The following is a 21,829-nucleotide window of genomic DNA, read 5'->3' as shown; positions in this document are numbered from 1 at the left end:
CAATTCATGGATCAGACTTGCCATATCAAGGAAAGAAATCTATCCCAATGGATCTCAAACTTACCAGCAAAATAACAAGGCTAAAGATCACCACAAATCAGCTTAGTACAATTCTGAGCACTTTCCATGATGGAGCGATGACAGACACAGAAAAGCTGAACTATGGATGGATTCAAGTGGTCCTTGCTTAATATCAATATTGCTGTATTTCCCCATACACATTTCGCTATATGAACTGCTTTCATGTAGTTAATAGCATTTCGAGAAATATGTTTTTGTTATATGTTTTTCATTATACATTACTCTCGATATATGTTTTTTGATATAAAAACATGTAACCATTGTTTTCATTAGCAATCTAGCCCATGGCAGATTCAATCAGGGAAAGCCACAAAGGGTGGGGTATTCGGATATCGGGTCCCCGGGGATTATCTCCCTCTATGCTGACAACATACTTGTACACATTAGAGATCCGGGTGTGAACCTGGACCCAGTAATGGATGATGTCACACAGTTTGGGAAACTCTCCGGTTTTACAGTGAATTATTCAAATCTGAAATTTTCCATCTAACTGACCATACAGCTAGGGTGTTAGGTGAGTACCCATTGAAATGTTCACCCCAGGGTTTTAAATATTTGGGGGTGATGTTCTCCAGAGGTGTTTTTCTCGGAAGAACAATTGGCAGCAGCTATTGAGGTGCCTTCTTTCTTTGATGCCATAGATATCACTATTGGAACAGGTGCTAATTCGAATGTTACCAGTGACACCCTCCTTAAACTTAGAAAGAAAAAATTCCGTACAGAAATGCATAGTCACCTTCTTACGGAATATTTGAGAAAGAATATTATTCCACAGGGTCTAGTGGTTCATTTGGAACCCTGTCTCTTTATAGATGATGTAGATTATAAACAAGCCTTTGCTGGGGTGGCAATTAAATGTAGTCGTGACCTAATGCTTCTTACCATCAATACAGCACTTAGGAAGAGTGCGATTATTGGGGAGGAGATTGATAAAGCAGAATCGGCCTTTGCCTCAGATACCTCTATTTCTAATATAAAAGATAAACTGGAACTCATTGAAAATCAGATCAAGGAATTCATTAAAATAACAACCAACAAAAAAATGGACAAACTTAGAAAAGACATTTCGGCATTTACCAAGGAGGGAATATTCCCTTACCTTAATGCCGACTATAGAGGCCCAGGACACTGGTCCAATGCTAATCCCCAAATGGCACCAATACCTAAAAGGGTGACTTTTTCAGACACTTCTTCCGATGGGAGTCAAACTCATCCCAGTAGAGGGCGGTATAATAGAGGCAATAGAAGGAATAGAGGGCAACATAGAGGCAGAGGAGGTAGACAGTACTGGCAATCTCCTCAATATGGTCCTCCGCCCCCGTTTACCCAATATGGACAAATGACTCCCTTCCCTACACCCAACCTCCCTTTTCCGCCCCCAGAACTGGGGCCACCCCCGTTAGACAATTTATTCCATACCAGGAGGAGATCATACAGGAGGTAATACCTAAGTCACTGGTTTACAATATTTCGCAGAGGACTTTAAATCCACTCGAAATCTCTATACTGGAGAGAGGCTTTTCTTTTGTGCCCATGCAGAATCCATCTAAAATGAATATTGAAATTGAACTGCGGAGTTTTTTCCGTAAGATTAGATTGAGAGACTTTTTTGGTAACAATGAGAAAGAATATAGGGATGAGGACTCCACCACTCCGTTTAGGAACAAGTCTACTTTCACACCGAGCCTTAATATGGTATCGGACGAAACAGCGATTTTTGAAAAAGCGGTCTTGAGGGACTTCCATCGATTATTTAAACAATCTATTGATCACCCTCATATACCCAGCTTTAACTTTTCTAAAAAAGAATGGGAGTGCCTTAAGAAACTCAAAGAAGACCCGTCTATTATAATCAAACAGGCGGACAAGGGAGGTGGCATCGTTGTCCTAGATGCGACAAAGTATGATCAGGAAGTGATGCGCCAACTTGACAACTCTATGGTGTACCACAAATTGAGTGGGGACCCCACTGAGGGTATTAGTAAAGAAATTAAGGCAATCTGCACGACAGCACGTGATGCAAATATCATCAGTGAAAAGGAATTCCTTTTCCTCACGGCTAAGGAAACTAGAGTTCCTCTTTTTTACATACTGCCCAAAATTCATAAAGATTCTACTAACCCTCCGGGTCGCCCAATAGTTTCCCTTTGTAGTTCCATACTTGAACCATTGGGACAATTCCTGGATTTCTTTTTGAAACCTTTAGCATCCGATACTGACACTTATATACAAGACACTACAGATGCCATCAAACAACTCGAGAACCTTTCTTTCAATCCTGTCCACGAAATGTTAATTACCTTGGATGTGGAGTCACTTTATTCTAATATACCGCAAGCTGAATCTTTAATCATCATTAAGCGGTTTCTGGATTCCCGTCCAGATACTCAACATATACCTAGTGAGTTCCTGATTCAACTTTTAGAATTAGCTCTTACTAAAAACTATTTCAGATTTAAGAATTCCTACTATCTACAAGTTAAAGGTACGGCTATGGGGGCATCTTTTGCCCCCAATTATGCCATTCTATATATGTGGCACTTTGAAAAATCTTTGATATTACATGATTCGAATCCTTTTTTTGCGGCTATACGTCTATATAAAAGATATATAGACGACATTATCATGGTCTGGGATACTACTAAAGGGGACTATAACAATTTTCTCCCCTGGATCAACTCCCTTAGTCCACACCTTAAATTCACCATGACTTCTAGCAACATTTCACTTCCTTTTTTGGACCTAACAGTGAAATCAGATGGTGAACAGATTCTTGTGGAACTTTTTCGAAAAGAGACAGACCGGAACTCTATTCTACGGTTTGATAGTTTTCACCCTAAAGCACTTAGAGAAAGCATACCATATGGGCAATTTTTGAGAGCAAGAAGGAATTGCACCAAAGTCAATGACTATCTGACTCAGGCTGATATAATTACAACCAGATTAACAGCCAGAGGTTATCCTCCTTTTTTGCTTAGACAGGCGCGGAAGAGAGCCAGATATCAACATCGAGACACACTACTTACTAAGCAGAATAGATCGGATGCAACTAGTCAACGCATTATATGCGTTACCACTTTTAGCTCTCACCATAAAGAGATTAAAAAAATGATTTATAAACACTGGCACCTCCTCCAACTTAATAATTCAGAATTGGAACGACCTTTATTCGCGTTCAAAAAAGGCAAAAATCTTAAAAACTGGCTGTCTAAGGCAGATCGAGCTAAACCTCCTCTGCGACAACCCACATTGACATCTCAGTGGGGCCTTCCTCCGATTGTAGGACATTTTCCATGCGGGTCCTGCAATGCTTGCAAATTCACTACAGCATGCACTACCATATTTATTAATGGTAGAGTTTGGTCGCTTAGACAACACACTACATGTAATTCCTTTAATGTTGTCTATGTTATTGTCTGCCCATGTAATAAATCTTACATTGGCAAGACAGCTAGACCCATTAAAACTAGAATTTCGGAGCACAAATCTAGAATCCGGACCAGCACTCACAATGCTCCACTAGTGGCCCATTTCTTGGAATTGGGCCACAGCTGTGATGAATTTAAATGGTGGATATTGGAACGAGTCCAAGGTACTGATCGCCATAACACAGCATCTAAATTAGCACAAAGGGAGCAGTGGTGGATGTACCACACTGACAGTTATTATACTGGACTCAACCACCAAGAAGAATGGCTACAATGTGCCATTTGAGAACCGATCCTGGGACGGCGTCTCTCGTTTCCAATTCTGCCTCAATTGGGCCTAATGAATGGACTTTTTCTCTGTCAATGTCATCGGAGTCTTTTCCTTTCATTTCATTACTTTGCTCATAATTATTTTACTTTTCATTATTTTTTCACTTATTTTTTTTCTAATGACAGGACTATGACATCCATGTCATATGACAACCAGCAACTTTGGGTCTTTACCTCTGTCTCCCTCTCCTTGGGGCTTTCTTTTCTCTCCCGTCTATTCCTCTTGTATGCACTGTCCCTTTAAGGACGCGACTTTCTAGTCCGCGTCATGTGATCTTTGACGGCAGTCACATGGGACGTGGAGACGGTATTTTAGGCAATTTGAGTAGCTCCCTCTTTTGACTTCCGGGAACTAAGCCGAAGCCATTGGAGGTACTTACGCATTCAGCAGCAGTCAGTTGACTCTGACCTGCATAGCGGCTACAGCCTCATAGGAGGACTACATCGTGGATAGGTAAGAGTGGGAGGTTCTATTTAGTCTCTTTCGGCTTTCTTCTGTTGCTCATATGCTAGTCCTCTCCTTATTTTCTTTAACTCCGAGATGGGTTTCCCTTTTACAGGATACGGACCGCATTGGGTCTCTAGATGGCCCTACCTTCTCGTGTCCTAGCGAATCCCGCATTGCACCTTTACAAGAATTCGGAGCTGTATTGTTTAGACTCACTCATATTTTGGAGGAGCCCCCCTTTCTTCAATTTGAAGGTACGGGATGCACTTTTTTCTATAATTTTACATTGAACCGTTTGGTTGGCTTGCACTCTGCTTTTGAGCTCTTTGACCGACGGGATGATAGTGTGAGCTTGAAATGCCTTTAGGCTCCCTTTCCCGTACTGCCTGGCTGGATTGATTTAACTGCCTGGCTGGATTGACTTAACTGCATATTCACGGCATAATAGGCAGGGACGATCAGGCCCCTGGTTTTCTCCTTAAATTGATCGGGAGCTGCTCACCTCTAGTTCTTCCCTAGAACAGATTGTGGGGCTATCCCTGGAGTTAACATAGATGGGAATATGACTTTTTACTGCACGGATAGGGTCACGTATGGGGTTGCTAGATCAGGTCAAGGGAATATTTTAATGAGTGATTTTAATGTTTAAATAAAATATTGTCTATTGTTCTAATTAGTTCCTTCTCTTTTCTTCCTTCCTTGATGTATATCTTTTTTCAAATGTTAGTTTTGAGTATCACTAAGATGGAGAAGTATCTCATCGTTGTGAATCACGGAAGATCTACATGAAGATAAATATCTGCATGGAAGAATTTCAAAATTATTTCCATATTGCCTGTAACCAAGTGCTTTGTGCCTTGAGATATGTGAAGAAATGAAATGTTCAAATTGTATTACTAAATTATCTAATCTGTCCTGTCCTGAGGAAGACGACTGTCAGGCCTTCTCTCTCCTGCTAGGGCAGGAGATAGACTGCCTAGACTGTGCTAATTAGTCGTCGAAACCACCCGTGTATGATACCAGTACAGCCCATGAAATGGTCGGTCGCTGTACGAGGTACTGGTTGTTGACTATCATGGTCAGATTGGAGACAAGTAATTGCTTCTGTTCTATTAAGCTACGACGCGACTACACTTGTCTGTTTCCCATAACAATTTATTGGATTGAATAGGGGACAACTTGTTCACCTCGCAGGAGATACTGAATGTTCAGTCTTGCCTGGATGAGTGCCCTTGTTTTTCTGTTTTTTCTGTTTTTTCTTTTTCTTTTTGGTTTTTTCTTTTTGAATATATAATTTTTCCTTTTTGTTTTCTCTAGTTAATTCAAACTACCATTATAATTTTCCCAGTGTATTTATTCCAATATGTTAGGAATACTATCAAGCTTATATGCACTTTAATAGGAAATGTGGAGTATTGATGGTATGTTTTTATGCTGCTTTTATTGTCATTTCAGCACTATGTACGATATAATTGAATATGTGTCCATTAAAGATTGATGAAATTTTACTTTCCTTGACCTGATCTATCCCCCGACTTGATTCCTGTGCTTATTGCAGTTTATCCCGGCGATTTGCTCTCCGGTTGCATACATTTGAACCCCTCTTCCTTCTTGGTACATATTGTTCTCCAGAGGTGTAGACAGGGCAGGACATGAGAAGGCAAGTCCCACCCAAAATCTGCACATGCCCCCTTTGCAGCGCTTTGTGGACATGTACAGAAGTTATTGTCACTGCAGCGGGGCCAACTACTTAAGCTCCAGGCCCCACTTGTTAGACAATCCTGGCTATGCCTCTGATGGTCTCTAGAGGAAAGAAATCCCTGTTGCCCAATAACATTCACAAGCAAGAGCTACAGCTGAAAAGAAGACTGGATAAATGGTCCAAGCTCTCTTTGTCCAGGTTTGCCCTGGTCACAATTGTGCTTTTCTAGGGATTTTCTGACCACTCTCAGTGCAACTCTATGATGGGGCTGAGGAGAGTTGAGGTTGGTAAACAACTAAGAAAACATTTATGGCCCGATTCATGGAATTATTTTCACCAAGAAACAGGGGACATGCGCGCGAAATCTCGTGCAAGCGTCTGCTCGTCAATTCATGGAACACAATGCGCAGGGCTCACCAGGGACTTGCGAGGAATCCGCACCGGTCCAACATGTAACTGCGATACCACAAACACCTTGCCAAGACTCCAAGCCAAGGCCCGCCCGTGTCTGCGCAGTAACCTAAAAAGGGGGTGGAACACGTGGAATGGGAAACAACCAGCGACAATGTGGGATTACAAGGGAAGTCCCACAGTAAAATCCTCACAAAGCCCATACGCATGCTAAAAATACCCCATTAGTGGAATTGAACGGGGCTCGCAGAAAAATACGTGCAAATCCTGAAACACGTACGCCACGCGCTAGCTGGCGTAAACACCAATGCGCACATAAACAAATGCATAAAAATCCCACGCGATCATCAAACGCACGTATACAGCTACGATGATTGTACCATTTGTTGCACCAGTGTTCGTGGGACACCGCAGGAGGAGGAGGATGGCCAGGGCTCGCAGTTTTCTACCAAGGACCAGCCTTTTTGGGATGCCTGATGACCAGGTCTATGGCAGGTATAGGTTTCCACCTCATATCATCTTAGACCTGGTCACAGAGTGGGAAGATGACCTTACATCACCCACCCTGTGCTCCCAAGAACTGAGCCCCTTGCAAAATGTGCTCACTGTTCTGCATTTTTTGGCCACTGGGTCATTTCAGCGACCACTGCCATTGCTGGGGCATTTCACACCCACGCAGTCACACTGCCTACACCAGGTATTGGCAATTATGACTGCACACCCCTGAGTCCGCAGGCACGTCTACATGCCCAGAACACCGGCAGATCAGGTCTGTCAACAAATCGTAGGACATATGACAATTTTACTCCTGCCAACTCTTTTGAGAAGAACTTGTGCAGTGGCCCAATATAAGCCATAAATAAGAATATTGGCTGGGATCTAGGCCACCATACAGTTGGCAGTTTGTTGTCCAGTTTCTTTTAGAATTCTCTTTTGTTTACTTTGTTCAAAAGTTTGAAGAAAAACCTACATTTAAGTTTTTGTGTATGGTGTCTTTTGACTATTAACCTTCCAACCATCAAACAAATGCATTTATATGTTTGTTATATTGCTTTATGTTTAGTTGTGTATGTATTATTTACACAACTATTTCTTGTTAAATAAATATTTTTTATGGTTTTTCAATCATCAGACTACCCTGTTTGCTTTTAGAGTCTGCTACAGCCTACAAATGTGAGTGATACCCTTGTAGTACACCCTGACAAATAACTTGTCACTCAAACTAATTATTAATTAAACCCACAGCAGTGCGGACCCTCTGTTTTATTCTAGTTCTTAATCCCTTTCCTCACTGCTTATGGGATAATTCCCCCCTTTTCTTTGTGTTAGTACCGGACGCTTTGGCAGCAGCAGGCTCTGAGAAGGGGGCAGGTATGCAGCGTCAGGTAGGATGCAAATGTGGACCTGAGAACCAGGACGTCTTCCGTGTTTGTGCAATACAGGCAGCAAATCGGGACAGAGGGTCAGCGGGCTCGGGAGGCGAGAATCACAATGGCCAGGGCAGAGGTTGCACTGCGTCAGGCAAGGAGGCCGGCAGCCATCTTCGAGGCAACTTGCAAGGAGGCGGAGGGGATGGAGAGGAGCATGTTGGTAGCCCTGCAAGCCCTTGTGGATACAAGGGAGGCCTGCCTGGGGGTATTGGACACAGTGCTTGATGATGTCCTGGTCCAGACATTGAGTGAGATTGATGACGAGGAGGACTAGCCCGCTGCCTGTGTAGTTTTGTAGATGTAAGTTTCCTTTGATTTTTTGTATTATTTGGAGCTTGAATTTCAGACATTGCTCCATTTTTTTGCACATAGTTATTTCTGTGTAAGTTTCCTTTTTTATGTTTTTCTTTGGAGTGGACTCTTTTGACTATCTTCCATGTTTATTTTGTACATAGCTTTTTAGTGTTATATTAGTTGATATTTTGTATTGTTTTTTATTGTAAATATTTTCATACACATGTAAATGTTTATTTTTGGAATTCTTACATGGACATCTTTCAAACTTTTGTTTACAGTGTGTATGCAATAATACAACTGTTCAATATATTTTTTCTTTCACTCACAGTCATTGTTTGTCATGGTTAGTTTTACTGTGTGCCTGTTTGGTAGTCCATTTAGTAGCCCTGATTCTGACCATTATTAGTCATGTGTGTGGTTGCTTACATGCATGTGTAAGGTTCGGGGTTTATTTGCAGGTTGAGTATACAAATGTGGCTGACCGGTGGTGGTGTGTGAAGTGGAAGTTTGGGTGTGCACTGTCAAATGGCATTTCCTTTCACATGTGCAGCATCACTGTATATTAGCCCTCACTGTGTTTGTGAGGAAGGTCGGTGGGGTGACTGTGGGAGTGTTACATGTTCAGGATATTGGCACATGATTTGCTTGATGCTGTGTAATACACATGCTTTCCCCTTCACCAGCATGTGTTTTTACAGTTATTATCTCTGGTGTTGGTCAACCTCTTGCACTGGGATACACTAGTGGCATTTCTTTGTATTTACACATTGGCTGCCCAATGCAGCTGTCTCTATGCATGGTGCACTGTCTGATTGCCATGTCCTTCACACATGGGCAGACCGGTGATGTGTTTATTAGGATATCTCTTCTAGAAATAGAAGCTCAATGAGGCTCAGGCTGTGAGACACTTGGCAAGTCTTCGTTCATGTGGCACAGATTGAGGGTGGTTTTGCTTCTGTCATTGGTGAACAATTTGTCCCTGGGGATTGATGACATGACATTGTCACATGGCTAGCAGGGCCTCACTTTTACATTCACTGGTTACATGTGAATGTTAGGAGATGGTTGCGGACAGCAATTGTGTTGGAGCAGATGCCACACTCATGGATGTGGCCCAGGTGAATGCATTCATTTTGGTTTGCAGGATACATGTTCCTGTGGATATTCTAGCTGGTGTCACAACACGGCAGTCAAGGTGCACAACACACAATCGATGGAGTGATGATGTGTCACTGTGTCAGGGTACAACATGCAGGTGATGTACCATCTGGAGTGGGCTGCTTGCAGGGTGGGGTCACAGGTGAAGGGGCTGGGGTGGGTTTGTCCCATGTGGAGGGGGCTGCTTGCAGGGTGGGGTCACGAGTGATGGGGGCTGGGATGTCTCATGTGGAGGGGGCTGCCTGCAGGATGGGGTCACTTGTGATGGGGCTGGGGTGTCCCATCTGGAGGGGCTGCCTGCAGGGTGGGGACACGGGTAAAGGGGCTGGGGTGGGGGTGTCCCATGTGAAGGGGGCTGCCTGCAGTGTATGATCACGGGTGATGGGGTGTCCCATCTGGAGGGGCTGCCTGCAGGGTGGGGTCATGGTTTATGGGGCTGGGGTATCCCATGTGGAGGGGGCTGCCTGCAGGGTGTGGTCATGGGTGATGGGGTCTGGGGGTACCCCGTATGGAGGGGGTTGTCTGCAGGTTGGGGTCACGGCTGAAGGGGGCTGGGGTATCCCATGTGGAGGGGACTGCCTGCAGGGTGGAGTCACAGGTGATGGGGCTGGGGTGTCCTGCCTGGAGGGGGCTGCCTACAGCATGGGGTCATGGGTGATGGGGGCTGGGGTATCCCATGTGGAGGGGGATGCCTGCAGGATGGGGTAACGGGTGATGGGGGCTGGGGTGCCCCATCTGGAGGGGGCTGCCTGGAGGGTGGGGTCACAGGTGAAGGGGGCTGTGGTGGGGATGTCCCATGTGTAGGGGGCTGTCTGCAGGGTGGGGACATGGGTGAAGGGGGCTGGGGTATCCCACGTGGAGGGGGCTGCCTGCAGGGTGGAGTCATGGGTGATGGGGGCTAGGGTATCCTATATGGAGGGGGCTGTTTGCAGGGTGCGATCACAGGTGATGGAGGCTGGGGTGTCCCGTCTAGATGGGGCTGCCTGCAGAGTGGGGTCATGGGTGAAGGGGGCTGCGATATCCCATGTGGAGGGGGCTGCCTGCAGATTGGGGTCACGGGTGATGGGGTGGGGGTGTCCCGCCTGGAGGGGGCTGCCTGCAGGGTGTGGTCATGGGTGATGGGGGCTGGGGTATCCCATGTGGAGGGGGATGCCTGCAGGATGGGGTAACGGGTGATGGGGGCTGGGGTGCCCCATCTGGAGGGGGCTGCCTGGAGGGTGGGGTCACAGGTGAAGGGGGCTGTGGTGGGGATGTCCCATGTGTAGGGGGCTGTCTGCAGGGTGGGGACATGGGTGAAGGGGGCTGGGGTATCCCACGTGGAGGGGGCTGCCTGCAGGGTGGAGTCATGGGTGATGGGGGCTAGGGTATCCTATATGGAGGGGGCTGTTTGCAGGGTGCGATCACAGGTGATGGAGGCTGGGGTGTCCCGTCTAGATGGGGCTGCCTGCAGAGTGGGGTCATGGGTGAAGGGGGCTGCGATATCCCATGTGGAGGGGGCTGCCTGCAGATTGGGGTCACTGGTGATGGGGTGGGGGTGTCCCGCCTGGAGGGGGCTGCCTGCAGGGTGTGGTCACGGGTGATGGGGGCTGGGGTGTCCCATCTGGAGGGGGCTGCCTGCAGGGAAGTGTCACTGGTGAAGGGGGCTGGGATATCCCATGTGGAGGGGGCTGCCTGCAGGGTGGGGTCACGGGTGATGGTGGCTGGGGTATCCCATGTGGAGGGGGCTGCCTGCAGGGTGGGGTCATGGGTGATGGGGGCTGGGGTATCCCATTTGGAGGGGCTGCCTGCAGGGTGTGGTCACGGGTGAAGGGGGCTGGGCTATACCATGTGGAGGGGGCTGCCTGCAGGATGGGGTCACAGTGATGGGGGTTTGGGTGTGGGTGTCCCGTCTGGATGGGACTGCATGCTGCGGATTGCAAGGTGCAGATGCACAATTTGGCTGGTGATTGCAAAGTGTTGGGGTGCGATTTGACTTGTGTAGGGGCTGGCCTTGCGTGGGAGGGTGCGCATTTTCTCTGAGGTGGGGATAGTGGGGTGTTTTTGCATGATTACGTTGGGGTTTGGCCAGGGATTGCGAGGTGTTGGCGTGGAATTTGGCTGGTGAAGGGGCAGGCCTTGCGTGGGAGGGCATGTGTTTTCTCTGGGGTGTGCCCAGGGATAGCAGGATGTTTTCACGCGATTACGCTGGGGGGGTTGTATGCTGGGCCAGGGATGGCACGGAGTCTTGCGCTGTGTTAGGCATTTCACTTGCTTTTTAGTGTGTGTGGAGGCATGTTGGGGGTGTTACTCACGCATCTTGCTGTTACTTGCACGACGGGTAGTGATGCCTCTGGTAATCCATGAATACTCGTGCAAGGATTTCTCAGCTCCATGACTCACACCGACTCCTTCTCGACACGCGCCCCTTGCACCTTTTCTGCGCACGATTCCATGAACAGTCTGATCTATCAATTAGTTGCAATATGATTGGCAGGAATCTTTGAGTGTGAACTAATACATCAGGTAGCACATTTCGACGTAGGCACCCGACATAGTGATTTGGCATTCACATAAAATATCAGGCAATATGTTGTACATTAAGGGTAATCGTCAGAGCATAATGCAACTTCTTGGTTGACAAGGAAGGGAATCCCAACAGGTTATCCAATAAATGTGATGTGATGCACCCCGTAGTTTTAAATATCTGGAGGGTAAAAGTGGCCGTGCTGTGCCTTATCTGCTGAGCACAGAGCTGAGAATTGTGATTGAAAGCCAGTGAAATTATTTAATACAAGTACAAAGTGGCTGTGGTGACAGGAACACATATAGGCTGTGACACAAGGTCCTGGCATTTGGAAAGTCACTCCATTGTGAGCTTTGTGTGCAGGGGCGTAGGAGACACATACAATCTGGGCGGGACAGGGGACACCTTGAAGTCTTAGCTACACCCACAAAGCAGAGTACAATCTTCCAATTTTTCCTTTTTCAACTACACATTCCCTCCTTTAATGCCCCCCTTCAGGAGTGCACCCTTTCCAGTGAAGCAACCATTGCTGTTGCTTATTGTCCCCAGACGAAAATACCCCCTACCAGTGCTGGAAATGGAACCAATATTTGGGGGGAGCTGTCACCTCTTTGGAGGGCTGGAGCTGTGGGAAGGTGGGGGCAGTGCCACGGGGTGAGACCGCCGGCCAGGTTGCGCAACACAGTGGGCCTCATTACACGGTAGGCGGAGAACCATGGCGCTATTAGCGCCATGGTTCATGCCGGTAAAATACTGGCACCGCCTTGGTGGAAAGGGGAATTACCGTCCCATTCCAAGGTTGGCGGGGCGGTAATTCCCCCTTCCACCATTGCCCTTCCCCATTTCCATTTTTGCCCCATAGGGCATGATGGGAATGGGGAAGGCGCTAATTACGGCACCGCAAATTGCGGTACCGTAATTAGCTCCCTGGGTCCCTTTGCGGGTTGGTTTTTAACGCCTGCAAAAAGCAGGCGTTAAATTCCCCAACCCGCAAAGGGACCTCGTAGTAAGGCGGTAAGGATTTACTGGTACCGGTAAAATACCGGTACCGGTAAACCCTTACCGCCTACTGTGTAATGAGGCCCAGTATCTCTTCAATGAACCCAATCCTAGCGTTTTGCATAAAAGAAAAGAGCATTATGGGAACTTCATAATGTCCACAATTTTAAATGTTAAATATGTCTTATATGGATTCAGTAAGAAGCCCTTTTAAGTGAATAATGGACTTTTCTGTTTTGATTGGTCACACTATTCACCCTAATAAAGAGATGTCTGTAAATTGCAGAACAGGCGATTGATAGGGTGTGCGAGTTGGGGTTTGAGAAGGTGGTGGTGTTTTCGGATTCATTGAGTGGGTGGCAGGCGATTGTGGCAGGGGATGGTGATGGGAAGGATGTGATTTTGGACATCAGGAGGAAGATTCACCGGTGTGTGCATGGGGGGATGGATCTGGAGTTGGCGTGGGTCCCCAGTCGCAGTGCCATTTTGGGTAATGAGTTGGTGGATTTGGCGGTGGGTGCGGGTATGAGGAGAGGAGCGGTTGATGTGAGGATACCTTTGAGTGTGGATGAGGTGAAGGCTGTGGTGGTGAAGAGAGTTATGGATGAGTGGCAGGAGAGGTGGGAGAGTGGGGTGAAGGGCAGGTGGATGTTTGGTGTTCGTGAGAAAGTATCTGTGAAGGTGGATGCAGGGAAACTGGAATGGAGGAGGAGGGAGGAGGTGATGCTGAACCGGTTGAGGATAGGGCATGTGGGGCTGAATGACAGTCTGTTTCGAGTGGGGAAGCGTGAGTCGAGGGACTGTGCGGTGTGTGGGGTGCCAGAGACTGTGGGACATTTTTTGCTTGCGTGTGAGAGGCATGTTGAGGAGAGAGAGTTGCTGTTTGTGAGGCTTTGGCAGTTTCCAGTGCCAAGACTTCCAAAAGCTAGTGGAAGAGTTTGTTATTCATGTGTGCAATAATGCAGCTTCTGATTTGCTTTGTAAATGTCTGTGTGAGCCCCTGGGCCTGAGAAAAGAGCAGCACGTAGTGTAAAATGAGCTTTCAGGAGCAGACTGCTTTGAGAAGATTAGGCAGCGCTCTGTGACTAGTTTTCTGAAAGCGAGTGGTGCTCCTGCAAGTCCTTTTTTGTGGGAGCGGTGCTCTGTCTTGTTCCGGCTCATTCTCTGCACTGCCCCCTACATCCATTTATTACCCTCTACTACTGACGTGAGCCTTTGGCTGCTGGTCCCTAATCAAAGTGTCCTCATCCAAGTACCTACCCATCAGGAAATTACCCTACACAGAACTATTGCCTGTCGAGTAGTGTCCCCATCTGCAGTCCACAAGGACACCCTCCCCTCCTGCCACCAGCCCAAACGGGTCTTCAGGAAAATTACTCTATGATACATTGAACTATCTGCAAACTATGGGGTCCTTCCTGCTCTCCCCAGGAGGCATATGCTGCACTTGTCTTTTTTCATTCACTCCCGTCCTAACCTAGGCAGATGTGTAGAGTTAGTGCATCCCCCTACTGGGGTGTGTGGGAGGTGTGGACTGCAGTTTTATGAGTTGCCACTTGTTTATTTCTCACCTATAAATTGGGGATTCTGCAGTAATAAGGGACACAAAACGTAGCCTTGTCCCACGTTCCCATGCTACAACTAGGTGATGTTGGAATGGAGATACCCTGCCCCTAGTTAATCTCCAACCACATGTGATTTGCATGCTTTGGAATACCTGATCCTTGAGGTCAGGTCCTTGGATCGTTTCTACTTTCTCTGCAGTTGTGCAAGTCCTCCAGGTTAAACACAGAACTCTGCAGTAGGTACAATAAACAGCTGAGTTGTCTTTCAAATTGAAACCTGGTACCTTCGGGTAAGCTTGTGTAACCTCTCTGCAGTCTGTAGCAGTCACTCTGACTGCCTGAGCTAAGTGGGTTTGAATTTGTCACCTACAGAATATGCACAGATATCTGAAATCCGTCCATTCGTACTTCGAGCATGCTGGGATTTGAACCTGTAACCAACCTGCGGCACACATTTCTCCAGCAGACATATTAGTGCTTGTTCCTGGGGGAGTAACCTATTTTAACCCCCCAACACCATAGTTTTTGCAAAAATGTAGGTTAGGGCAAACGGAGACAATGATTTTCCCAAGATCACACATATATTTGGTTACTTCTTTTGTCCAAGGTCACCCCACTGTGATCAAGTGGTATAACAAAGCTCCCAGAAAGGGCAGTTGAGTAATCAAGGGTCAGAATTATGTTTTGGTCACTTTTTCTTTGTCTCGAACCCTGTGTTGGAGTGTGGAGTAGAGAGGACGAGCGCACAGCAGGGACTTTCCACCCTCCGGGAGACCATCTCTGCAAGGCTCCTGTGTTCCTTCCTGCTCCCCAGAGTGTGTGTCACTGATGTGTTGCAGGATGCTTGCTAACAAGCTGAAAATCTATGCAGCTAAAACGGAGGTGATCCTAGGTCATAATAGTCTATGTATCTGATTGCACTTAGATGGAACAAGCCCAGAATTTGGGATTCTTGAGAGGTTCTCGGTTTACTCCTGCCTTGTGCCCGAGGCCCGCAAAATCATGATTGGCCGAGATTGGTATGGTTATGTTTCTTTGCCTCAAAAAACTACAGTAAATACAACCTACCTTAGCCTACCACAGTGTGCCATAGACTGCCTGCTGAAGTTGAACCCTCTGAATAAAGTAGCCCATCTTAATCTCAGAGTTTTGTCTTCAAGGGAATTGAGGGTGCCAGTGGGCTACTCTGTTGTTTTTAAAGCATTGAGTCAGGTGTACAATATCACCCCTTAGCAACAGGGCCCTTTGGCTTCTTTTTTAGGAAATGTGCACCCTATCTGGACTGTCTCTCGCCTAGGCCGCTGTTGTCTGTGCATCCCCCACCTTCGAGTGAGAGGCGGCAACAGCAGTTTCTAATCAACAGCAGCTAAACGCTGAAACCAGCTTGCACCTCAGTTCTGCACCCTGTAAATCACTGAAATCCCACCTGTTTGCAGTGACGCCCATTGTGCACCCCTGTTGACCACCTCCAGCCAATATTAGCATGTCAGGTGCGATATATAGTAGAATAACGCAACAATAAAGTGGCCAGCCTGTACTTACTTTTTCATCCCTGCAGGCAGCAGTTTGTCATGACTTATGAGAGTTAAAAAGATAGTGCCACAATAACAAAAGTAACCCTCTCTTTTTTTATTTCAAAGAGACAGAAATTGGAGAATTGAACCAGCCAGCTTTGTCAAATTTAAACAAACCAGGTTTGCGCCTGTATCTTGAAAGAATACAAAGTTTCATTTGGCAACTGGGACTTTCTAGGTAGTTTGAGAATTTAGAGGGAGATGGGACTAGGACAAGCCATGTCAATGACATAAAACACTATCATATCCAGAGGAACTGGAACTTATCAGAAAATGGATTCTCTTAATGTACTCCTTACTCATTGCATTTATTCTGCATCCCTACCATTTATTCTGCCGCCAACGGTTATAAAAGGTGCAAATTACAAGTGCACCGCACGAAGCAAAGACCAGATGGAAATAGCAAGTGGCTTGTCAGCGTGGTGCCCTGCTGGACCAACACTTATTTTGTTTTTTGCGATTATTTTTAAGGTGTATTTTGCAAAATGACATTGCATCACACACTTCTTTCAGAACATGCACACATCTGTACACTCCTTCTCCTTAGGTAGCGGGAAGCAATGCCACGTTTTCTAAAAGGGAGAATATTAAACTGCAATTACATTGCTTTTAATTCTTCTACTCTAGATCTTCATACTACTGGGCTTCACAAATGGCCAGCAAGCACACAAGAGAGCAACCTTTGCAGAATGAAATACTGAAACGGCGCAGTACGGCGATGCCCACGTTAAAATGATTTCACAGCCACTTGTGATTTCTCAATTCTGTATACTGTTGCGCCCAAGTTTGGCAGTCTTACAAGTGCCCTTCCTTAGAGGACACGGATGTAAGGAGCATCACATGGTGAGAAACGTGCCTACTACACTACAGATTATGCACAGCTCTCATACACACCTCTGATTAGTGAGACACACCTCTGATCAGTGAGAGCCGAGGACGTCGCAGTCTCAGTAAATGTTAGATGTAGTGAAGGCATCATTCTGACACATAGAGAATTTTCTCTGGATGCAAGTGATTTGTGGGGGGGATAAGTGGCGTTATATCCCCCCACTTAAAATTGTGGGGGATTTGTCCCCGAAACCCCCCATGTCCTACGTCCATGTTTGTGTGTAAATAATATAATGGCATTGTAGGAGTCCAGAACAGGCAGAAAAACAGCACAAATTAGAGGGCATTGGGGGCCGCAATGAACTAGTGGAAGCACTGCACCCCCTTGTGACATTCCACGGTCAGTTTGGAATTATCTCAAATTCCCCTAATTATTTTCTCTCCCAAACTCTCCTTATTTTATGAAAAACTCCAACTAGACGTGTGATATGCATTGAAAACCATTGGTGTGCCTTAGTGTATTTTGACAATTGTAACTGTGGTACTTGCACACAAATTAAAGATATAAATCTCTCAGCCCATTTAGAACAGGAGCTTCGCAGAAGGTTGAGTTAATACAGTTGGCTGCCAAATATAAAAGTGGTGAATTGCTGATTTTGAAATCTAATCTGGAAATCTAGGTCTTAATCCTGGTTTTGGAACTTGATTACACAGTGTGTGATTCTGGGTAGGTCACTTTGTCTGCCTGAGCCAAACAATTATAAATATGTGTCAAGGGAAAATAAAAACTGCAGAGTCTCCTGTTTGCTACTGTCCCAACTATATTTTCCACCCTCTCCTTCTCTCATCAAATCTTGCATCCTGTTGTCCATGTCCACTGTACTCCACTATCTATAGCACACTATTCTGCCTATGCATCTACTGAGGCATCTGTGGTGTGCTGTCGCTTTCTGGGTGAGGTATCAAATACATACGGCTGTGCCGTTGTTTTTTCCCTTGAATATACCGCAATGTATACAACTATCTCCAAATGACTAATTACACATTTCGAATCAATGCCAGAATAGACTATGCCAATGCGTTTTAGACAGCAGCTCCATAATACGAAATCAACTGCTGTGAAAAAATTATAGTCCAAACTCAGCTGAGACTCTCTGTGCCCACTATCCTAAGTTTTTCGATTAATCGTATTCCTTCCCTGGCAACTCGACATGATTCCATCTTAATCCATCACCTAATTATGTAGATGTCTCCCTCCATGTCTCCACACTCTGCAACAACCTCACTACCCACTTGATGCCCACCATGACAACTTTTGCAAAATCTCCTACAATGTTCTTTTTCTACCAGAAAGCTAGGCATAGCGCAAGTCAACTACAGTGAATACTAGAAAGTGAAAAAGGGTCTTGACTAGGGGTCATCCTGCTCATGTCATGCATACCAAAAATTAGCGGGAATAAAAACAATGCTAAACAAAGGGTCGCCTCCCCTTTGCATAGCCATATCAAAGGAGGTGTCAGCATTGATCGTATCCCCTATAATGATGTGCTTGATGGAGGAAGAGCATCCCTTCTTTGGAGCAATCACCGTGGATATCCCCAGTGCAATCGCTATTTTCAGAAGAGTGGGGAAACCATGACCGCAGCCCAGGTAGATAAGGCGCTCAGCAGTCTGGCCTGCATTGCATTACCTGCAGTTGCTGGCCCACACTCCCCATGGTAGCCTCCTGCAGTACATCAACATCGCTATTGCAAGTCGCTAAGGATGCCTTGCAGATCTTAAATTTAAATAGGATTTATTCCCTTAACCTCCCCCAATGTTACGGTGCGTTTAATAATGTGCCTGCATACGCTTGCTGTGCCTCAGGAAGAATTACAGTCATTTCACTCCCTGGGCTTGGGATTTCAGCTAAAAGGGATATAATCATATTCTCTTCCTGCACCCACCCACAGAAAATCCTTGGAACTTAGAGCAACTGACTTGAACTTGCTATCCTATGGCACTAGCATGCATTCTCTTCCAGGAGCCTTTTTTCTCATCAACCACAGACCCGCTAAGAAATCCCCATTCAGACCTTCACAGGCTTTTTTTTCGCCACTCCTTGCTATCCTTTTCATCCCCATCCAGGCCCGGCTAAAGGCTTAGTGAATTTTCACCCACCTGGGCTCTCTTCTACTTGATAAAACAATTCAGGGAATCCATCAAGTTGATGGGATACTCCTATTTCCTTCCCATTCTTTGCCCATGTGGAGGAAGCTTGTTATTTGCTGCGGATGCATCATTCTCCATATTCCACTCAAGAATTGGCCAAACCTAGAGGTGCATAAGAGATCACAGATTGGAGTATTATTAATCTTAGCACTCGCCCACTAGTCCCCTCTGAATCTTACCACCCTTCTGAATATAACCATACCTCCACATCCAGTCACCCCACCCCCACTAGAGCTGCTCCAGCAAGACTAATTATGGCTATCCAGTCTATAAATATTAGAGTGCCCCTATTTTTAGGCACACAGCTTTGGCTTGAAAATTGGAAAATTCTAACTTCTAGAATAATGGCAGTACATGTGATTATTTCCTACGTATGTAATTGATATCCTCCACATCGCAAAAATATGTTAATTCATCGGTGATATGCATAAAATGAGCTAAGCAGAGATTGCCAAATAAATCATAGAGATAGATCCAAATAAATAGTACAAAATATGGAGTATAAAGAATATACAGTCACAAAAATGCAGTTTGCAAAAAATAAGGAATTTACTTTGGAGGGACGGAAGCAGGCAAGAGAGAAGGACAGGCCAAGACATATGGGAGTATGGGGCAGATCCCTACATTCATGCTCCAAAAACTGAGCTTTCTTTGGAAATGATACTGGGCAAAATCACACTTAAGAAATGATGGGGTTTATATTCTTGTATCAGGTGCAATTCAATACGAATAAGACAACAATGGCTGTGGCCGCTAACTTGGGATGGCAGGATCATTAAAATCAGTTACTCCCCACGGGCAAATTAATTAGGACCACCACAGCCATCGTGATGGCCAGGGTGTTAATGACGAGGGGGTGTCGTCATCTTGGATACAACTTTTTGCTCCGAGCCAAACATTCTCAGTCAATGAAGCATCCGCAATAATCGAAAAAGTTGACCACCATGAAAATAATTAAAGTGCAGAATGGTAAGTAGAGTGCAGAGAAAAGCAGCCCCTGTACTTTGATAGGCACGTTTAACCATGTCTATAGGTTGGTCCATGCTGTGTGCGCTGTTTGGGAGGAGACCCCACTCTGCAAGGGTAAAAAATGTTAAGTGGTCTTATATTGCACCCTCTTCCCAATTGTGTTGGCCACACTCCAAGGCTTTGTAAGAAAACAGGACCATGGGGTCATTAGTGCAATAGTGGAAGAGGCAGATGTGAAACCTGTAGTGTTGATGGGTGCAGGTCAGAAGTACTCCAGACCCCAGTGCTGATCTGCTTTCTATGCCTTTGGTGGAATCACTTAGTAGTATGTTATCTGGAGGGGAGAGTCCAAGACATGTTAGACTACAGTGCTTTGGGTCTGGTTAACCGCTGATGTGGGGGGGCAGGGGGGAGTGATCGAGGCTTAACAGGAGAGATTGGTCATATGTCAATTAGTGTAGATGCTCTAATAGGTAGGACTGTGGACACCATCTGTGGGGGATGTGTGCGTAGTTTAAGGTGGTAGTTTAAGGTGGTAAGAGAACTTATAGGGGATATGGATAATTGGAGGGACGGGAATAGGCCTTACAAGGCAAAACAGGATTGTGCTCTCCCTACACTCCAACCACTGGCCTTGTGCAGACAGGTCCAATTTCACTTTCTCACACTGCCACCGTCAATCCCTGTTTAATATATATATATATATGTGTATATATTTTATTTTTTTTAGAGGGCCAGCTGTAGCGGCCCTGTAGATATGGTTAAGTTGCTCAACTCATAGGAAGAACACTTTTGGGCGGCTTGTAACTCGCCCCCCCCCCAGACAAATCCTCACAAAACTTTGCAAAAACAGTGTATGGCCCTGTAAGATCAATCCTTTTGTGAGGTTTTGTCAAGGGGGCCAAAGTTATAGGGGGTCACAAAATGTGCGGTTTTTCGCAATGGAAAACAAATTGTTTTTGTAAATTGTGTGTTAATCTGTCAAGTAGTTATTTTGAAAACGACCCAAAAAGTAGGTGAAAAAGAATTAAGGGCCGATTCATGGAACAAACGTGCGCCGAAGATCACAGCGCAAGCTGGCGCAAGGTGGCACAAGCACGAGAAAGCAAGCGCACATGCACGCGTGCGATTCAAGGAAGGGGCTGCGCGTGTTTTCCACTGGTAGTGCACCAAATCCTTGCGTGACGCACACGGGCACACACGTCATTGCAACAACCCGAACGCTGTGCGCGACACACACAGGGAAAGCGCACAACATCTGCGCACACACCAAAAAGGGGGCGGGACACGGGGCGTAACACGCGGAATGGGGAACAACGCTTGAAAGGCGTAACTGGGGAAGTACTGCAGGGAAATACACGGAACGCCCACACGCACGCAAACAACTCGTATTCATGGATTCGAATACGGGAAACAAGCGCACGCAAAAAGACGCGCACAGGCGTCAACACATCCGCCACAGGAAAGCAGGCGTAAGCGTCCCCACACACAGTATAAAAGTGCGTGCAAACAACAAACACGTTTATACCGCTACGATGAATGCCCCATTTGTCGCAAAACTGATCGTGGGACACCGCAGGAGGAGGAGAATAGCCAGGGCCCGCATTTTTTCCCCACTGACTAGCCTTTTTGGGATGCCTGACGACCAGGTCTACGGCAGGTATAGGTTTCCACCTCGTATCATCCTAGACCTGGTTAGGGAGTGGGAAGATGACCTTACATCCCCCACCCTCTGCTCCCAAGCATTGAGCCCCTTGGAGACAGTGCCCAATGTCCTGCATTTTCTGGCCACTGAGTCATTTCAGCAGACAACTGCCATAGTGGGGGGGGGGGGTCTCACAGGCCATGCAGTCACGCTGCCTACACCAGGTCTTGGCAATCATGACTGCGCGCCC

The sequence above is a fragment of the Ambystoma mexicanum genome, chromosome 11, assembly GCF_040938575.1.
Source record: "Ambystoma mexicanum isolate Mex_15411 chromosome 11, UKY_AmexF1_1, whole genome shotgun sequence".
Taxonomy (NCBI): domain Eukaryota; kingdom Metazoa; phylum Chordata; class Amphibia; order Caudata; family Ambystomatidae; genus Ambystoma; species Ambystoma mexicanum.
The sequence above is the reverse complement of the archived record's forward strand: the minus strand, read 5'-3'. Positions refer to the sequence as shown.